This window comes from Nomascus leucogenys, chromosome 14, assembly GCF_006542625.1.
Source record: "Nomascus leucogenys isolate Asia chromosome 14, Asia_NLE_v1, whole genome shotgun sequence".
Lineage (NCBI taxonomy): Eukaryota > Metazoa > Chordata > Mammalia > Primates > Hylobatidae > Nomascus > Nomascus leucogenys.
The window spans coordinates 38,304,548-38,322,822 of NC_044394.1; positions in this window are offsets into that span (position 1 = coordinate 38,304,548).

The following is an 18,275-nucleotide window of genomic DNA, read 5'->3' on the forward strand; positions in this document are numbered from 1 at the left end:
AAGTTTGAATGCAGCTCTGGCTCCCAAACCTGTCCATTTTCTACTATGTCATGCTCAAAGGCATATTCTGCTTTTGTCCATGGTCAGCCTATGTGCATTTAAGTTTCCCACACAAATTCCAGAAGAATTTTATCAATCAATTTACATGACCTTGAGTATTAATTTATTTTAAAAATCTTTCCCCTTATGATTTAAAAAATATTCACTTTAAGAAATTATCTGCCATGTGCAGGATTATCATAAGATTAAAAAAAAAAATTAGCAGCTGGTTGTGGTGGTTCATGCCTGTAATCCCAGCACTTTGGGAGACTGAGGTGGGAGCATTGCTTGAGGCCAGAAGTTCAAGACCAGCCTGGGTAGCATAGTGAGACTCTGCCTCTACAAAAAATTAAAAAGTAGCCAAGCATGGTGGCACACGCCTGTAGTCCCAGCTACTCAGGACGCTGAGGCAAGAAGATTACTTGAGCCCAGAGGGTTGAGGCTGCAGTGAGCTATGACCACTACATTCCAATCTGGGTGAGGGGTGAGAGAAAGAGAGAGAGAGAGAGAAAGAAAGGAAAGAAAAGAAAGAAAAAGAAGAAGAAAGGAAGGAAGGAGAAAGAAAAGAAAGAGGAAAGAAAAGGGGAAGGAAGGAGGGAGGGAATGAAGGAAGGAAGGGAGGGGAGGGAATGAAGGAAGGAAGGGAGAGAAGGGAAGAAGGAAGGAAGGGAAGGGAGGGAGGGAGGCAGAGAGGGAGGGAAGGAAGGAGGAAGAGAAGGAAGGAAGGAAGGGAAGAAGGAAGGGGGGAGGGAAGGAAGGGAGGGAGGAAAGGAGGGAGGGAGGGAAGGAAGGAAGGAAGGGAAAATTATCCACATTTACTTCCATTACTATGGTTTGTCAAAAGCTGACTGTTGAACCAGGTGCAGTGGCTCACACCTGTAATGACAACACTTTGGGACGCCAAGACGGGAGGATCACTTGAGCCCAGGAATTTGAGTTCTTGTCCTACAAAATATAAATAAAAATTAGCTAGGTGTGGTGGTGTGTTCCTGTAGTCCCAGCTACTGGAGAGACTGAAGCTGGAAGATCTCTTGAGTCTAGGAGTTCGAGGCTGCAGCAAGCAATGACCATGCCGCTGCACTGCAGCCTGGGTGACAAAGTGAGACCGTGTCTCAAAAAAAAAAAAAAGCTGACTGTTGCCAGATAATAAAGAACATAATATATGATTCTAGAAAATGCAAGCTATTCCACTGCAACAGAAATCAGATCATTGGTTGCCTGGGCAGGGGTGAGGGCTGGAGGAGAAGATGGCAAAGAAACTTCTGGGGATGATGGATATATTTATTATCTTGAATGTAATGGTGGTTTTACAAATGTACACTTATGTCAAACTTTATTAAAACTTTTAAAAGCTGACTGCATATTAGTCATCTACACACAGAAGAAGTAATGCTACATTAAAAGTAAAAACAGAGCACGGATTTCCCTGCAGCTCATTGTATATAAACATACTGCCTTCTACCTACCAAGAGGGAAGCTGCTCCCCTAGACTGTGAGCTTTCCAAGGGGAAAGGTTGTGTTTTGCTTGTCCTTGAGTCCCTAGCATCTAGTGTAGTGCCTAGTACATCGGTTCTCAATAAATGTTGAATTGAACTAGATGTTTCTTTGAGAGTTTACACTGATTCCATAGAGCTCAAATGTTTAAGCAGCTTACGAAATATTAAGCAGATTTGCTGAACTGGCCAGAAGCTTTTGTAGATGTTTCAGTGCTCAGGGGTTCTAATTTTGCATGTAACCATAAAAATGGGAAGAAACGACACTGATCTACTAAATTGAGTTGTTTTGCTGTCAACCAACTTTGTGAGTCTCCAGGTCTACTTGCAAAAAAGAGTTTCTGAGAGACCTGATGATAGATAAGACGGACATCTAGAGAACAGAACGTGTTTTTAAGATGAGCAGTTGCAGATTGCAAGTGTGGCTTAAAATTGCAATCTTGTTAATATATGTAAATGAGAAAGTACATGTACTAGGGTATTCTCACACCTCACATCTATTCACTCTCAGTAGGTCAGCTTTTCCCTTACATCTCCCCCCAAATTACAGCCATCTGATGCTAACTCCCTTAACTTCTCTTCCCTTGGCCCCTAAACTTTATTATAAGCACCCAGCCTTCCCTCCACATCTCTTATACTAATTAGAGAAAGACGTAGCCTTGTTTTTAGATCAACCTCTCCACCTCTGTTCAAACACCATATTCTTCTTTCTCCTGTCCTTGGCCCATATTCTCATTTCCTCACCCAAAATAAGTTATCCTTGAGTCTCTTTTCCCTAAAACTTCAATTCTCTTTTGCTCTTCAACCCATCTTTCCAGAGCATTCCTCCTCTCAGTTTCAGACCCACCATTCACCCAGTCTCTCAGGCTAAAAATTTCACAATTATCCTCAACTCCCTGTCTTCCTTATCAAGTTAATCACTCAGGCCAGTTGAATTGCATTTCAGAAATATCTTCTTGAATACATTTCTTCTTTGTCTCCTCTTTGCCTTGCTTTGGCTCAGATTTTGATAGCCATTGCCCTGAACTACTGCAATAGCCACCATATACTTCTTTCTACCAGATGTCTTTTCCAGGTCAACTTCTACATCACCACCACCTGAATTATCTTTCAAAAAATGAATCTGATTGGTTTACTTCTCTGCTCAAACTTTGGATCTGCATTGCTGATCAAATAGAGACCAAGCTCTTGGGTGTGGCACTAACTGCCCATCAATCCTACTTTGCATTGCTTACCCTAGGCTGCTGCCACATTGAGCTTCCCGCTGTCCCATGCCCTGTGATGCCACAAGCCTCTTCATATGTCGGTTCTTCTGTCTGGAATGCCTTTCTCGTTCTCCTCCTGAGAAATTCCTACCTGATCTTCAATGCTGCCTAAACAGCACCACTTCTGAGAAGGCAACATTGATGTGTTGCTCTCTGAAGAGTTAGATGCCCCCTCTTCGGCGTGCCAGTAGCATTATGTTTTATATTTCCATTTTAACACTTATGTTGTTTTAAAGATTTTTGAAAAAAAATCTCTCTTTACCGATACTCTACAAACTAAGCTCCTTGAGGACAGGAATCAAATTTTATTTGTCTTTGTATCCCTTGTATCCAGGGCAGTGATGGACATGTAATAGAGACATTTATTGAGTGAGTGACGGAAGTAGCAGCAGTTTTCTCCTGAGCAGTCCCAGGCAGTGGGTGTGAAGTTAACAACACTTTTTTTAAAAAATATGCAAGAGAAAGTACATTAAGTGAATAGGCTACACTGGCAGGGTAATATACCCCAAAGACAAGTACAAATGATACTTGCTTTTTTCTTATTATTTGGATCAACTGATATTGTAGATTACTATTTGGGTGAACTCTGTCTCTTCTTCCTTCCTGTAATATTGATCTAATTGAGAATATAAGTCCTTCTCTTAGATTACCCACACCATTGTGCCCCTTGCCCAGCATAAACAATTGGGAGTTACCTATAATTGCTGTCTCATTCTGGGATAACCAATTTGGGTGCTATATCCTGGACAATTGTGGGTCATACATAACAGAACTTGGTATGGGTTCTCCAAAATTTTCCGTGGCTGAAATATTTATTTTGTTTGCTGTTTTCACCTTCAAACTCTGGAAACTTTTTCTTTGGTTTTGTTCACTCCTATATCTCAAGCAATTGTAACAGCGACTGATGCATAGTCGGTACTTGATAAATGGTTTTTGAATGAGTGAAAGCATTTTTATTATCTTCAGATATTTCATACATATAAAAGAATATATATAACTTAAATATAAGATGAAATAATTAGGACATATATCCATGTCCTACCACACAGCTTAAGAGATTGATTATTGTTAATATTGGTGAAGCCTGTTTGGTGTCCCTATCTGATTATATCTCTTTTCATTCCCTTTGGAGGAAACCTCCACTCCAGATTTTGCATTTATCATTCATCGCATTTCATTACGTTTTGGCTACATATAGATTCTTTACAATATATTATTTAGTTTCTGATGTGTTTTACTATGTGTAAAAGTTCTGTCATACGAATTATGTGGCAACCTGCTTTTTTCTCTCAACATCATGCTATTATACTCATCCCTATTGCTGGATATAGCTTTATTTCATTTTTACTGCTGTATTATACTTAAATAAATAAACACACCACAATTTGGCCATTCTCCCGTCAGTAGTTATTCCAGTTGTTTTCAGGTCTTTGTTTTTTATAAATGATACTGTTATAAATATTGTTGTACATGTCTCTAGAAATATATGTACAAAATTTTCTCTAGAATACATATTTAAGAACTTCTGGACACAGATAACTTTATACTCAGTAGTGAAACATTGAAAGCCTTCTGTCTAAGAGCAGGAACAAAGCAAGGATGCCTGCTCTTGCCACTTCTATTCAACATGGCACTGGAATTCCTAGTCAGAGCAGTCAAGCTAAAAAAATAAATAAATAAAAGGTCAAATGATCTTTGACAAAAGTGCCAAGACACATAATGGTGAAAGGATTATCTCTTCAACCAATGGAGTTGAGAAAACTGAATGAGAAAGAATGAAACTGGACCATTACCTAAGGCCCTGTAGAAAAATTAACTCAAATTGTGTTAGAGACCCAAACATAAGACCAAAAACTATAAGACTCCTAAAAAAAAAATAGGAGAAAAGCTGCATGACATTAGATTTGACATGATTTCTTGGACATGACATAAAAGTACAGGCAACAGAAGCAAAAATAGGCAATTGAAACTACATCAAACTTTAAAACTTCTGCACAGCAAAGGAAACAACAACTAGTTAAATTTAAATTTCAGGTAAATAACATAATGCTCTGGTGTAAGTATGTCCCGTGTAATTTAGGGATATACTGAAAAAAAAAAAAAAAGGATTTGTTATTTATCTGACATTCAGATGTAACTGGGCAGCCCGTATTTTGTCTAGGTGAACCCACCTAGACAAAACTGAAGCCAAGGGTGGGGACAGGGGCAGGCACCCATTCTGTGCTGGGGGAGCCTGCAGCAACTCTACACAGGATAGGCTTGTGGGAGGCAGAGCCAGGGACAGAGCCAGCAGCAGAGAGATGGACATATGTGTAATCCCGTGGCTTCTGGGGAAGTGGGAGAGGAAGGGTTAGAGGAAAATGAAATGAGAAATTGGTCCCCAACCCAATCAATCCCCACAGTGAGAAAGCAGGAGGAGCCCTGGCTGAGAGCCCCTTCTTTCAGGGATGTGGGCTCAGACTGACTCTCAACTCTGCACCTGCTACCCCCCAAGGCAGGACATAAGAACCGTGGGACAGCCCCAGGGCTCGGAGGGCCCCCTTTTCTCCCTCTGATGCTCTGGGTGACCTTAGACAATTCTAGGTGAAGGTCAGGCTGGGAGGTCTTCCTCTGTAAATTGTTCTGTGTATGGTTGGGATGGAGTGCTGAGGGATGTCCCTAAGTGTCTGGGCAGAGAGGTGGCCCCTTGAAGGGTCTTAAGATTTCTCCCTTGGATAGGAAAGAACTGCTGCCAACCACAGATCAGAGTTAATTATGCATCACTCTGCATAATTCCAGCCTCTTCCCAGTGTTCCCTACTCCCCACCTGTGGGTCTTGCCCGTCCTTCATTGCTCTCTCCAATAAAAAGAATCACCATAATAATTATAGATTATTGAATATCTTCTCTTGGCCCAGCATCTTGTTTCATCTTGACAACAAGCCCATGAGGTAAATGCTGTCATCACCCCCATTTCACAGATGAGGAAACCGAGGCTCAGAAAAATGAATTAAACTACTAAGGGCACCTAGAGAGTCAGCAGTGGAGGGGGATTCCACCCCAGGCCAGTGTGAGTCTGGGCTGCATGCCCGAATGTTACTGCATTCCTCTCTTGGCTTCTGTGTCATAGACCTGGTGCTCCTGTGCCCGCTGTGTCTGCCTGCCCTGCAGTTGGGAGTCTCGGAGGAAGAGCCCAGACTAGGATTTTCCTACCTAAGTCCTCTGTCCCTGGCACAGAGGAAATAATAATGTTTGTTGAAAGATTAAGGCCGGGCATGATGGCTCATGCCTGTAATACCAGCACTTTGGGAGGCGGAGGCAGGTGGATCACCTGAGGTCAGGAGTTTGAGACCAGCTTGGCCAACATAGCAAAACCCCATCTCTACTAAAAATATGAAAAAAATTAACCGCATGGTGGCATGCGCCTGTAGTCCCAGCTACTCGGAAGGCTGACGCAGGAGAATCACTTGAACTCATGAGGTGGAGGTTGCAGTGAGCCGAGAACGTACCACTGCACTCCAGCCTGGGCGACAGAGCGAGACTTTATAAAAAGAAAGAAAAAGGAAAGAAAGAAAAGAAAGAGAAAGAAAGGAGAAAGAGAGAAAGAAGAGAAAGAAAAAAGAAAGGGAAAGAGACTATGTGACTACAATCACATAGTGTAGGGTGGATCACATATGCGGCGTGGACACGCCAGACAAGGAATGATTTGTGTCCCAAGTGGGATGGTAGAAGACTACATCACACTGCTCAGAATGGCATGCAACTTAAAACTTAGGAATTGAATTGTTTATTTCTGGAATTTTCCATTGTTTTCTTTCTCTCTTTTTTTTTTTTTTTTTTTTTTTTTTTGAGACAGAGTCTCTGTCGCCCAGGCTGGAGTGCAGTGGCATGATCTTGACTCACTGCAACCTCTGCCTCCCGGTTTCAAGCGATTCTCCTGCCTCAGCCTCCCCATTAGCTGGGATTACAGGCCTTCTGCCACCACGCCCAGCTAATTTTTACATTTTTAGTAGAGACGGGGTTTCGCCATGTTGGCCAGGCTGGTCTTGAACTCCTGACGTCCGGTGATCTGCCCGTCTTAGCCTCCTGAAGTGCTGGGATTACCGGTGTGAGCCACTGCACCCAGCCTTAAACAGAATTTAATGAACTGTTAGTTTACAGCATGCAAATTTTTCTCCATTGGTAGTTTTGGAACTTGTTTTTCTGCTTCTTTGAGAAATGAGGTGTTCTACTTTTAATCTTCCTGTGTGTTATTTGGACAAGTTACCTTCCCATCCTGAGCCTCAGTTTTTCCATCCATTAGAGAAGATAAGAGGACTACTACCTTCTAATCCTATCTGTGTGGGGAAAATGCTCTTTGCACAGTGCCTGGCATTTAGCAAGTGCTCAATGAATGGTGGCAGTAAGCAAAGTGAAACTCTCCCTGACATGCTGGGATTTGATGCCCCTGTTCCTAGCAACAGCTGCCTACAGTGCTAGGGAGCCAGACCTTGGGCTGTTGCCCTGCCTCTCAGCAGGGCTATGTGAGCATATTGATTTTTGCAAAACCAAGTTCTGGTTCCTTGCTGTGGGGCTGACAAAAAACCATGGGGCCGATCCTCTAGAAATATTTTAGCTCTGTCCTCTGTTTTTTAAATACAGAATGCGTACTCTAGCCCTTGCCTGTCTGAATTGAAACAAACTCTTTTGAGGTCATGTGCCTCTGGACCCCCACAGCCACGCACTGTCAACGGCAGGCCCCACCCCTGGGACTCATGTCCCCACCTCAGTGCCTTCTCTGCTCTTGGAGAAGGAGCTTAGGTCAGGCCCCACACACCTGTCCAGCCCCATGTGTCTCCCCCACCAGCCCCACTGCCAGCAGCACCCCGTGGGCTGAGCCAGACCCGGGCCAGCACTCAACCGGCAGAGGGCGCCCGCGCCCCGGCAGTGAGGCTTCTCGGGCTGCTCCCTGAGAAAGGACAGTGTCTTGCATGGGGAGGGGAGAAGGGACAGTGAGGTAACTTCTTCCCAAGGGGTCACCATCAGGGACCTTTGAGAGTCTAAGGAAAACCTCAGAAAAGGCACAAACTCACAGAAAACGTGAGAGCTGCCCTCTTGGTGCCCCCCGTCACTAGATGATGGGGACTCCCAGCTCCCCGGAAGCCCATCTCCCTTCTTAAAGGAAGCAGTGAGGTGAGTCCTCAAGTCCCTTTTCCCCAAAGAGGCTCTGCTGTCTTACCCCAAAGATTCCTCGATCCCCTCTTGGGGCTGGTCAGATCTGCCCTTGCCTTGCGAGGGAGCTGGGGAGCGAGCTTGCCCCGAAGGAGACTCAGACCTACAGAACTAAGGGCCACCCCCAGGAGGGAAGGGCTGCCCTCAACACATGTCCCTTCTGTGGCCTGCCTCTGCTCGGCAGGGCGGGGGTGCCCCATGTGGAGGACTGCTCTAGATGGGCTTTTGTAGGTGAGAAAGGTAAGACCTCAAGCCTACTGGCGCATAGAAGAAAAAGATTCTGGCCGGGCTTGGCCCATGCCTGTAATCCCAGCACTTTGGGAGGCCAAGGCAGGTAGATCACCTGAGGTCAGGAGTTCAAGACTAGCCTAGCCAACATGGTGAAACCCTGTCTCTACTAAAAATACAAAAATTAGCTAGGTGTGGTGCCTGGCGCCTGTAATCCCAGCTACTTGGGAGGCCGAGGCAGGAGAATCGCTTGAACCAAGAAGGCAGAGGTTGCAATGAGCCGAGATCACACCATTGCGCTCCAGCCTGGGCAACGGGAGCCAAACTCCATCTCAAAAAAAAAAAAAAGGCCTGCTGGCAGGAGGTCTGATGTGGCGCAGGCAGGGTCTAGGGTAGGAAGGAGTTCCCTTCCCTGGATGTTTCCTATGCCAGAGGCTAATGGACAAATTTTGAGAAATTGTGATGTTTGGCTTGATATTGGGTCTTTTTTCCTGCATCATTCATGCCCTCGAAGCCATTTGTTAAGCACCTGCTGTGAGTTGGTGCTATACTATGACACAGGGGAGAACACCAGGGCATGGCCTGCCCTCATGGGGCACACGCTGTAGATAGGACGTTGATGAAGACAACACGACAATTGTGACTAATGCCACTGAAGACAGGTAGGTGATGTTGTTACGCGGACTTGTGGGAGGGGAACTGGACCAGCCAAGGAAGTCAGGAAAGAAGGGAGCGTGAAGCTGGCAGAGAGGGGAGTGTTCTGAGCCGGGGGACCAGCGTGTGCAAAGGCCAGCAGGTTTGCTTTCTGCAGTGCAGTAAACACTTTTGGAAATTATCTTGTGTGTATTTTTACTTGTTTATTATTCTTATCACCTCACTAAAATGTCAGCTCTCTAAAGCCAGGAACCTTACTGTCTTACTGTGTCCCTAGCTCCTAGGACAGTACCTGGGAGATAGTAGGTACTCAACATATATTTGATATTTGTGGAAAATAATGGCTGACATACACTGCATGTCTTCCACGTGCCAGTCGGGTTTTTTTTTGTTTGTTTTTTGAGACAGAGTCTCACTCTGTTGCCTAGTCTGGAGTGCAGTGACACGATCTCGGCTCACTGCAACCTCTGCCACCCAGGTTCAAGCAATTATCCTGCCTAAGTCTCCCAAGTAGCTAGGATTACAGGTGCCTGCCACCACACCTGGCTAATTTTTGTAGTTTTAGTAGAGATGGGATTTCACCATATTGGCCAGGCTGGTCTTGAACTCCTGACCTCAGGTGATCCACCAGCCTCAGCCTCCCAAAGTGCTGGGATTACAGGCGTGAGCCACTGCGCCCTGCCCGCCAGTCACAGTTCTAAGCATTTTATATGAACCCACAGCCAGCCCATGAGGAAACTGAAGCTTAGAGAGGTTAAGTAACTTGCTTAATTTCTCATAGGTGGTGAGTGCCTGAGCTAGGATTCTAACTCAGGCAGGCTTCCTCCAGAGCTCATGTTCTTACAGCCTATCTCTGGATGTAAATGAAGCCGATGGATCTGCTTAGGTACAGCTTTAAGCATGTCTATGTATATGTGAGCAAGTCGGGGATTTCAGCCCATGACAGAACACAGGCTGTCAGCAGTGTCACTGTGTGACTGCAGGTCAGAGAGTCTGGGTGGGAAGAGAGAGAGGGAGAGGTATGTTGATGAGCTTGCAGCCTTTTTTTTTTTTTTTTTTAAACGGAGTCTGGCTCAGTCGCCCAGGCTGGAATGCAGTGGCAAGATCTTGGCTCACTCCAACCTCTGCCTCCTAGGTTCAAGCAATTCTCCTGCCTCAGCCTCCCGAGTAGCTGGGACTACAGGCGCACACCACCATGTTTGGCTAATTTTTGTATTTCTAGTAGAGATGGGGTTTTACCATGTTGGCCAGCTGGTCAGGAACTCCTGACCCCAAGTGATCCACCCACCACGGCCTCCCAAAGTGCTGGGATTACAGACGTGAGCCACCGTGCCCGGGCTTGCAGCCATTTTTAAGCATGGGATGTGGCTTAATAAGATTGGCAGGTTGCAGAAAAGATTAGAGGGGCACAGATGGATTCAGGGATACCAGATAAAACTTACTCACATGAGAATGATGGATGATTTCAATAGATGAGTAGGAGTTAAAATGCCTTGGAGATCAATAGGATATGGGTATCTATCAGTATTCTCAGTTGCTAGAAAGTGTATGAGTTAATTTTTTCTGTATAACAAGCCACTCCGAAACTTAATGGCTTAGAATAATAAGCACGTATTATTTCTCATCACCCTTATGGGCCAGTTAAGGCAGTTCTGGTCTGAGTCAACATGGCTCGTGGTCAGTGGTCTAAGACAGCTTCACTTGGGTTTGTAGACTTGCATGATGTTTAGCTGGGACATCAAGGATGACTTGGCCTCCTGTCTGCCATCATCTGGCAGGCCAGCTCAGCCTTGTTTACGTGGTGGTGTCCCATGGTAGGCGGAGAGCAAGTCCCAGGGCGCAAGCACCAGCACCCTACATGTCTCTGCGTGCCTCATATTTGCCAATGTCCCATTGGCCAAAGTGAGCCCCATGACCAAGTCCAGATTCAGGAGGTGGAGAAATCCCCCTATTGGTGGGGTTTACGGCAAAGGCACATTGTAAAGCTCTGTACATACAGGGATGGGAGGAATTCCTATGGCCATTTTGTACAGCTTAGCACAAATGGGGACATTGGAACAACTTTGGCTTATTTAAGCAGAAAAGAACTTGTTATTTTTTTAAGAGGGTATTTGTAAGAATTTAGGGGAGGCCTAGAGAGCTGGGAAAAAAAGTCAGAAATGAAGCTGCAGAACTGGAATAGGCAGAGGATGTCATTGCATTGCTGACACTGTGTCCGCTGCCTCTCGGGAAATTTGATCTTGTGGCAACCACTACCGCTGTCAGAGAGAAAATCCCCTGAGGTCCCCACGTTTTGGCTCTTTTAAGGTCCAGTGTCGGCCTGTTGGATTGGTGAAGCTAGGTCACATGCTAGGAGACCCTGTCTGCAAGGTGGGCAGAGCTTCCAGCAGCGTGCCTGGCATAGCCTTTGTATAGAGAGGAGAGGCTGGGGGGAAGGATAGACACAGACACGTGGGCAGTGATGCATGGCTTTGCTGATTGGTCAGGGGCTTAGAAGAAGCAAGATTGGCAAGTTGGAGTGAAGGAGATCTGGAGAAGACTTGTGATAACCCAGGCAGTGAGTAGACAGTACTGTGTTTAGTGTCAGCGCCCACCAGAGGGGCACAGGACAAACCAAGTGGACAGAACGACTTGTCCAGTGAAGGTCAACTGGCCTCCGTCCTTGGCCACCCTCGTGCTTGCACCGTGAGCCCATGATAAGCCCGCCATGGTGATGGAGCTGCAGGCTACCGGTGGACCCAGCAGGCTGATTTTGCTAAGCTCAACCTGCCAGCAGCAGAGGGCAGTGCTGAGTCCTCCAGGTGCACCATGGCCAGGTGAGACCAGCAAGACCGCTTCTCAGGCGCCCCCGTGGAAGTAGCCAGGACCCAACTCAGTGTTGCCCTTGCGCTGGCTCTCCTTCCCCGGCCCTGCTTTTGAGGGATGCTAGGTGAGACTGCTTTGAGTGTCCCTCTCCGATGGAGGGCTGAGGCTGCTGGCACCCCTCCTTGGTGGCACCTTTGGGAGAGCTTTTCTATGTATCTTCTGAAGCTTGGCGGACATGCCAGGTGGGTGTCTGCTGCCTGAAATGCCAAGAGTTCATTTATAGCCAGCTGCTCTCAAACACTTTGTAGGCCAAAGACTGTGCAGCAGTGCCAAGGGGGCGATGTGGGCAGAGACCCAGGCAGGGAGAGCTGGGGGTCCTGTCCAACATGGCTGCTCCAGGGCTTGGGGTAAGGGGGCCTTGGCAGGAAAGCAAGGGGTGTCTGTCAGAGGCTAAGGGGCAGTGGAGGAGCATGAGCCATCTGTAGAGATGGCGTCTTCTCCGTCAAAGGGAGCCCAGGGCAGCACTCCTTGGGGACAGAGGGTGTGGGAGGCTGTCAAAAGCTGCTGTGTGAGCAAGCAAGCCTCGGACCTCAGAGGAAACCACCTGAGACTGGCGCAAGACAAGAAAGCTGCTCCCCGGCCCCTTTGCCTACCTTCCCTCTGTGATCTTGGTGGAGCCAGGGCTCACTGAGGCCGAGGAGGAGGAGGAGGGGGGGGGGAGGAGAAGGAGGAGCAAGGTGGGGAGGCTGAGAAGCCTACAGGGCCTCCTGCCCACCACAGCACCTGCAGCTGCAGAGGCCCACTGAGTGAGGTACCTGGAAGAGGCTCCAAGGATTACCGCAACGGGCATTTTTTTTTTTTTTTTGAGACAGAGTCTCGCTCTGTTGCCCAGGCTGGAGTGCAGTGGCATGATCTCGGCTCGTTGCAACCCCCGCCGCCAATGTTCAAGCGATTCTCCTGCCTCAGCCTCCCGAGTAGCTGGGACTACAGGCGTGTGCCACCACGCCGAGCTAATTTTCTTGTATTTTTAGTAGAAATGGGTTTTTGCCATGTTGGCCAGGCTGGTCTCGAACTCCTGACCTCAGGTGATCTGCCTGCCTCGGCCTCCCAAAATGCTGGGATTACAGGTGTGAACAACCTCACCCGGCCCCAGCAGGCATTTTTTTTAACTGACTGAAATCAAGTTGTTTTTCATGACCAGAGAGGGACTGGCAACATCATGGACTTGCCCCAGTTCTCGTCCCAAGGTCCAGGAAGAACTAGCTCCAGAGGTCAGAGGAGAGAAAAGAAGAGAGTTGTTTTTCTGACGGCAAAGTCTGAGACCTGCCGGTTCACTGTAGCGATTAAGTTACCTCCATGAAAATAAGTGTTGTGAGGATGTGGAGAAATTGGAACCCTTGTGCGTGGTGGTTGGGAATGTTAAAATGGTGCAGCTGCTGTGGAGAACAGTCTGGCAGTTCCTCAGAAAGTTAAACATAGGATTACCACGTGATCCAGCAATTCTGCTTCTGATTATATACCCAAGAGAAGTGAAAGAGGGTCTCGAGGAAATCCTCACACCCCCATATTCATTGCAGCGTGATTTGCAATAGCCAAAAGGTGGAAGCAGCCCAAGTGTCCACAGGCTGGTGAGTGGAGGAGCAAAATGAGGCGTAGACAGACGGTGGGATGTTATTCAGCCCGAAAAAGGAAGGAAAGCCTGACGTGCTGCAACACGGGATGCACCTTGATGCACCTTGAGGACATCACGCTGAGTGAAAGAAGCCAGACACAGAAGGACAAATTTTGTATGATTCCATTTCCATGACGCACTGAGTCATCAGGTTCATAGAGACAGAGGCGACTGGTGGTTTCCAGTGGCTCTGGGGAGTTTTTTTTTAATGGACACAGAGTTTCAGTTTGGGGAGGATGAAAAAGTCCTGGAGATGGATAGAGCTGATGACTGCACACAGTGTGAATGTGCTTAATGCTGCTGAGCTCTACACTTGAAAACAGTTACAATGGGGAATTTGTTTTATGTATTTTTACTACAAAAGAAATATGAAAAAATAGGTCTACATGGAAAAATAAGGCACTTGTTTGCCAGTGTTTGTTCCTTAGTTCCAGCTGTGATCCTGCTGGTCCCAGACAGGCATCATCAGTTATGAGAGAGCACTTTCCTCCTGACCAGGGCTGTCACTGTGTAAATCTCATCGCTCACAGTGGGACCTCGGCAGCGTGAGCTGAAGGCGCATGGAAGAAAAGGTCTGTGAAGATGAGATCAGAAGCCAAGGGCCCTGGGGCTGAGCATCTCAGTGAGGAGGACCCGGTGGGCCTCCCTGAGGGAGAGGGAGAGAGGAGGGACCTCGGGCCATGGTGTGAGCTTCCAAGGAGCTGGAATTTGTGGAGACAAGCACTGTCCTGAGGCCTGGATGCACCACAGGGGTTGAAGGAGCCCTCTCCACCCCAGGTCCTGAGGCGTGAGGGGCCTGGAGAAAGGCAGCACCTGTGGGAAGGAGGGCCGCAGGGAAGCCGCCCTGGTCCTTTGGGCAAACAGATTTCGGGTTCAGGAAGGGAGGGGGAGGACTGTGCTTCCCAGAGGGCCCAGAGGCAGGGTTTGGGTGGATGGATGGACAAGAGGGTGGCAGGAAGGAGGGCTGGAGTGTGGGGCCGGGCAGCCAAGGAGCAGGGAGCACGGAAATCTCAAAATGACAGGTGAGTGGGGAGTGAGGCCCCACGGATTCGTGCAGGAGGAAGGCATTAGGCCACATGTTGAGATGCTTGCTTTTGGTGGCAAGCAGGCCTCGGGGCTAGGGCTGTGCGTGTGAGTGTGGGGCCTCACTGAGCACAGGCATGGGAGTCCATGGACACTCCCTGTCTCCTTCCCGCTTCTCCTCCAGCAGGCAGGAGGAATGAGGCAGACGTGCAGAGACAAGCAGAGGGCAGGAAGGGCAGAGGGAGAGGAAGGGAGACAGACCATACCCTCATGCAGCAGGCCCCAGGCCCCGAGCTTGCTCCTACACCTGCATCACCACAGGAGCCAGGGCTCCTCCTAGAGGGCCGAAGCAGCGTCTTCTCTTGGTGCTTGTCATTTGCAGGAGAGGCCAACTAATACACGTCCACCTGAAGTTTACTCTGTGCTCCCTACTGCCCCCAGAACAGAGTCCAAGCACCTCCGCCCTGCATTCAGGGTGACCCAGCTCCACCCCACCCATCGCACTCTCTCAGGCCTCCATGAACAGACCTGGTCAGGCAATGTGTTTGTGCTTATTCGTCAAGACTGGTCTCGAACTCCCGACCTCAGGTGATCCGCCTGCCTCAGCCTCCCAAAGTGCTGGGATTACAGGCGTGAGCTACGGCACTCGGCCTATGCTCTTTTATCTTCCCCACACTGAAACTCTGTCCCCATTCAACACTCACTCCCCATTCCCCTCCCCTCAGCCCCCAACAACCATCATTCTAACCATTCTGTTTTCTGTCTCTATACATTTCACTACTCAAGTACCTCGCGTAAGTGGAATCATACAGGATTTGTCCTTTGGTGACCAGCTTATTATTTCACTCAAGGTTCGTCCACGTTGTAGCACATGTCAGGATTTCCTTCCTTTTTTTTTTTTTTTTTTTTTTTTTTTTTTTTGAGATGGAGTCTTGCTCTGTCATTCAGGCTGGAGTGCAGTGGCACAATCTCGGCTCATTGCAACCTCTGCCTCCCGGGATCAAGTGATTCTCCTGCCTCAGTCTCCCGAGTAGCTGGGATTACAGGCACCTGCCACCATGCCTGGTTGATTTTTTATTTTTAGTAGAGATGGGGTTTCACCATGTTGGCCAGGCTGGTCTCAAACTCCTGACCTCAAGTGATCTGCCCACCTTGGCCTCCCAAAGTGCTGGGATTACAGGTGTGAGCCACCATGCCCAGCCTCCTTACTTTTTTTTTAGAGACAGAGTCTTGCTCTGTTGCCCACCACTGGAGTGCAGTGGTTCGATCATAGCTCACTGCAGCCTCAAACTCCCGGGCTCAAGCAACCCTGGTGGCATGTGCCACTATGCCTGGCTAATTTTCTTTTTGTAGAGATGGGTGTCTCACTATGTTGCCCAGGTTGGTCTTGAGCTCCCGGTCTTAAGTGACCCTCCACCTCAGTCTCTTGGGTCGCTGGGATGACAGGCATGAGCCGTGGTGCCTGGCCCTCCTTCCTTTTTAAGGGTGAATAATATTCCATTGTATGTGAATTTTGTGGATGGTTTTGAATGGGTCTGGGGGGCTCTGTGGTTGTCTCAGTGATTATGGGGTGGATGGACACAGCTGGAATGGAGCGTGCTCCAGTTTGGGAGGCACTGGGAGACTCACCCACTCTCCACCCATCACCAAGGGTCCCAAGGCCTGAAATGCCATCATCTTGGGCTCTGTACGTCCTTCGTGTGCTCTGGGCCTTTGCCCTGTGGAGACCTCTCCCAAGGATGAGGGAGCAGAGCCGGCCCTTCCATATCTTCCAGCATCTCTGCCATGTAAACAGAAAACTAGACATTGGAGAGCTGGTGAGAGTTGAAGGAATCATGAACCTAACAGGAGAGAAACGGGACCTTTTTCTTTCCTTCCCTGGAACCTCCCTCACATACAGATGGGCTCCCCACCACTCTGTGCCAACCATGGGGCTCCAAGGGACTCCCTGATGGAGATGGGGGTACCTGCAAGGAAAGGGGTGGCGTTTCATTGCCCGTTGGGATGCCTTCTCATACAAAGGACTAGCTGAGCCACCCTTTGTGTCATTTGAGCTGGTTGAGCAAGAAAAAAGAATGAGACAGAGATCGCTGGGCAGAGAGGGGCTGAGCGTGGTGCCTGCACATGCGTCTTGCATGGGGACGATGCATTTGCTCCCTCTGGGCCAGCTGCACCCCAGGAGGCTTGCTGGGTGGGCCACCTTGCTGATGCCATGGCCAGGGATCCGCTGGCGAGGTGAGGGGCCCCATGGAAGGTACTTGGCTGAAGGTATGGGGGGCAGCAGGAATCTCCCTCCCTCTCCAGGAACCCAGTGGTGGGTAAGCACTGCAGGCAGGGGCTGTGAAGAGCGGCACCTCCCAGGAGCACCAGTTAAGTCTGAAGTCCTTCGCTCTTGCCCATTTTTCTCCTACCAGCCGATATTCCAGAGGGAAAGGGAGACCCAGGCTGGGCGGGGTAGTGAGGCCTTGTCCCCTTTCTAGGGGCCACAGGCCCAACCCAGGCTGGGCAGAAGTGCATTCACTAGGGTCCGCTTAATAAATTCTCCTGGTCTTGGCGTTTTGATATGGGACACCAGCCAGGAAGGGATGGGAGCTGTCGGGGTGTTTAGGGATGGATAATAAAGGTTGGACAAGGGACAGTGGGAGGCAGTAATTGGGAAAAAAGTCATTTTGTATTCATACCTCACTTGGCCAAATAATAGTGTAAAACTCCTGTACTTTTAGTTTTAAGTTGGGGGCAAAAACCTTGGGGCACAGAGGTGGGGAGGGGTAGGGGTGCCCAGCCCAAATGCTACAGCCAAGGCCTGGGGTGGCAGTGGAGCAGAGGTGAGTCTGAAGCTCGTGTCCTGGCAAAGGAGGGCAGCCCAGAGTGGGAAACAGTGGGTAGAGAAATGCGCCTGTGATTACAGAGCGGAGACGGGAGGACCCATCGGCACAGTGGAAAGGTAGGAAGAACTCACAGACAAGCCAGGGGAGGTGGAAGGAACAGCACTGGAGGCAAGAGGAAATAACCAGAGGAAGGAAACCGCTCCACACAGGGGGAGATGGAGAGGATAAGCCCAAGTATTTCAGCCAGTACACAAAGAGAGGCTGTCAGGATATTGTCTGAAAACAAGCCCTAGCTATGCAGGATTGATGGGAATCATGCAGAACAGCAAGGTCGAGAAGGGCTGGGGGCGGTCCATGTGTGGACAGATAAGACACAAATGTGGCGCGCCAGCAGTGTGAGCCACAGACAGGCGGACTTTCAGCTTAGAACACGTGATGATGGAAAGCAAATCTTATAAAGGAAAAAAGTCACAGACCCGGATGGACTAAGCAAAATGATGGTTAAATACACAAAGCCAAAGTTACTAGAATTGTAAGGAGAGCTTGATCCAAATACAGTTACAGTGGGAGATTTCAATACACAGCTCTCAGGCCAATCAATAAAAAGGAATGATATAAAAGAATAACCAATACATTTGATTTAATAAGTGGAGATTCTTTTTTATCATGTGTGTAAAGTATAGTTGTTAACAGAAACAGAGTAAAGAGGCCATGGCTCCCGGGGGGCAGTGCCGGAGCAGGGCCCTGCATACTTGGACCTGGAGAGAAAGGGCTCTATGTGGGGGGTGGGGGGGGGGTGGGGGGCAGTGCCGGAGCAGGGCCCTGCATACTTGGACCTGGAGAGAAAGGGCTCTATGTGGGGGGTGGGGGGGCGGTGGGGGGCAGTGCCGGAGCAGAGCCCTGCATACTTGGACCTGTAGAGAAAGGGCTCTATGCGGTGGGTGGGCAGTGCTGGAGCAGGGCCCTGCATACTTAGACCTGGGGAGGAAGGGCTCCATGCTCCAGCAGGTCTAGGGCTGGCAGGCAGGGAGGTGGGTTCTCATGTGTTGGCCCTCATGGCAAAGAATGGAGATCTGGTG